Source organism: Cicer arietinum, chromosome 5, assembly GCF_000331145.2.
Source record: "Cicer arietinum cultivar CDC Frontier isolate Library 1 chromosome 5, Cicar.CDCFrontier_v2.0, whole genome shotgun sequence".
NCBI classification, from domain to species: domain Eukaryota; kingdom Viridiplantae; phylum Streptophyta; class Magnoliopsida; order Fabales; family Fabaceae; genus Cicer; species Cicer arietinum.
In genome coordinates, this window is record NC_021164.2 from 19,166,445 (window position 1) to 19,169,465 (window position 3,021).

The 3,021-nt window shown below is 36.1% G+C and overlaps 1 non-coding gene across 1 annotated transcript; it reads right to left on the reverse strand.

The window, feature by feature from the left end:
• Positions 1 to 271: 271 nt before the first annotated feature.
• On the reverse strand, positions 272 to 377 carry LOC113783948 (small nucleolar RNA R71). Its single transcript, XR_003470003.1, has one exon. It is a non-coding gene; the product is annotated as a small nucleolar RNA R71 (small nucleolar RNA).
• Between the last annotated feature and the right edge of the window lie 2,644 nt (positions 378 to 3,021).

Consider the following 3,021-nt stretch of genomic DNA (forward strand, 5'->3'; position numbering starts at 1 on the left):
TTAAATCTAGTTTAATACACTTGCTTCCAAAGTTTAATGGTCTTGCAGGTGAGGATCCCCACAAACACTAGAAGGAGTTCCATATTGTGTGTTCTACCATGAAACCTCAACGAGTCACAGAAGACCATATCAAGGTGAGAGCCTTCCCATTCTCACTTCAAGATGATGCCAAGGATTGGTTATACTACCTTCAGCCAAGTTCTGTTACAAGTTGGAATGATTTGAAGAAGTTTTTTCTATAAAAATTCTCCCATGCCTCAAGAGTTGCTTCAATCAGAAAAGAAATATGTGGTATTAGACAGATTGATAGAGAATCCTTACATGAATTTTGAGAGAGATTCAAGAAAATAATGTCTAGCTGCCCTCATCACTCGATTTCTGAACAATTGCTCATCCGGTATTTTTTTGAGGGTTTGCTACTTATGGATAGAAGTATCTTGGATGCTGCTATTGGGGGATCACTTGTTGATAAGACTCAAGAAGCGACAAAAGCTTTGATTGAGAACATGTCCATTAATTCTCAGCAGTTTGCAACTAGAAGCAATTCAACAGTGTTGACAAGGGGAGTGAATTAAATTCAAGCTTCTTCCCACAAGAGTCTAGAACGCATATTTGATGAGCTTACGTCTTAAGTAAATAAATTGGCAGTAGGTAAAGCCCAAGTAGTCTTCTGTGGTATTTGCACTTCTCCAGAGCATTCTACAGATTCATGTCCTACATTGCTCGAAGATCCAATTGCTGAAGCTCCTCAAGCATATGCAACAAACATAAACACTCCTCATGCCAACTATGTTTGTCGTCTAACAGGTACAATCCTGGTTGGAGAAACCATCCTAACATGAGATGAGGGAATTCATCTCCACAACAACAACAACAACCTAGGCAGCAGAACATTCCATATCAGCAATAAAACAATGCACCTTCATTAGAGGACCTTGTCAAACAAATGGCTATCCCAAATCTCCAATTTCAACAAAGAACAAATTCCACAATTCAGAATTTGGAAACATAGATTGGTCAACTAGCCACTTCAATTAATCAATTGCAAACTCAAGGGTCAAACCAACTGCCTGCACAATCAAAAGTAAATTCAAATGCTCCCAATGTCAGTGCAATTACATTAAGGTCTGGGAAAGCTATTGAAATACCAAAGGTATCTAAAACTCTTGTGAAAAATAACAAGGTTGTTGAGAACACTTTGATACCTGAAATTATTGATATTGAGAAAAATATACCACTTCCTTTTCCTCACATGGTAGTGAAGACTAAGAAAATGGAAGAGGTAGATAGGGACATGGAGATCTTAGATACATTTAGGAAGGTGGAAGTGAACATTCCCATCCTTGAAGTAATTAAACATATCCCAAGATATGCCAAATTTCTAAAAGAGTTATGCACACATAAGAGAAGGTTAAACGGTAATGAAAGGGTAAACATGGGGTGAAATGTTTCATCCCTCACACAGCCTATGCCTCAGAAATGCAAAGATCTAGGAACTTTTTCCATTCCATGTACCATAGACAATAGTCAATTTGAAAATGCCATGTTCGATTTATGAGCTTCCATTAATGTTATGCTTACATCTATTTTTAACTCTCTTGCTCTTGGACCTTTACAAAGTACAAGTGTTACCATTCAATTGGCGAACAGAAGTAATGCTCGCCCAGCTAGACTGGTGGAGGATGTGCTTGTTTCAGTTAATGAATTGATATTTCCTGATAAATTTTTACATTTTGGACATGGAGGGGGAGGGAGAGAATAACTCCAACAGAGCGCCTATCATCTTAGGCAGACCATTCTTGAAAACTGCTAGAACAAAAATTAATGTACATGTTGGAACTCTATCCATGGAATTTGACGATAACATTGTAAAATTTAACATCTTGGATTCTATGAAGCACCCCATGGAAGAGCATTCTATTTTTCAAATTGAATTGCTTGTTGTTTAGGTTGATGACACTTACCCCGATATGTTTGCTACTGATTTTCCTTCATTGTCTGGTTTTGAGGATCCTTATAATTGTAAATTATGTACAAATACTCAATTGTGCTTTGTGTGTCCTAAGATCAAAACTGCTTTGCAGGTTGATCATTGTGCTAATATTGATACTTCTACTGATATAATTGATTTTGTAGACTTAGCTTCAGTCACTAGTATTGTACCCTACTTTGAGCAGCCATCGACTTTAGAGCTTAAACCACTTCCCCAAAAATTGAAATATGTATATTTGGAAGGGAGTGGTAAGTTACATGTGATTATTTCATCCAAACTTGAAGATGAGTAGGAAGAGAAGTTGTTGCAGATTTTTAGAAAACATAGGAAGGCGATCGAATGGACCTTGGCAGATATTCTTGGTATTAGCCCATCCATGTGTATGCATAGGATACTACTGAAGGATGGGGTGAAATGAGTTAGGCAGCCCCAAAGGCGACTTAATCCCTTAATTCTGGATGTTGTAAAAAAGGAAATGACCAAGCTCTTACAAGCAGACATCATATACCCCATTTGTAATAGTTAGTGGGTGAGTCCAGCGCAGGTAGTCCCTAAGAAAACTAGACTCACAATAGTTAAAAAATAATATATGCTTGATTCTTTAATCCAATAGTAGTAGCCGACAAAATCACCACCGAGAGAAAACAATTGGTGTGCGAGGCTGACTATGGCTAGCTTGTTGGAAGAATTGAAATAGAATATAGGAAATGAAGCTTCAGACGCGGCGTATAGTGTAGCAACCTTGTTTATATATATATATATATATATATATATATATATATATATATATATATACACACACACACACACACTTTATATGATCAAAAAGATATTTTGATGCCGTTTAGAATTACTCGTCGATATATAAATTAAATTAACTGCGGTGAATATTTTATGAAGAATTTAATGCGTTATGGGTGAAATGGTAATTTAACAGATATCTAGTTATTTGGAGATATTTGTTAAAAGTAATTAATATATATATATATATATATATAAAGAAAAGGAAAGGAAGGAAAAAGGAAGAA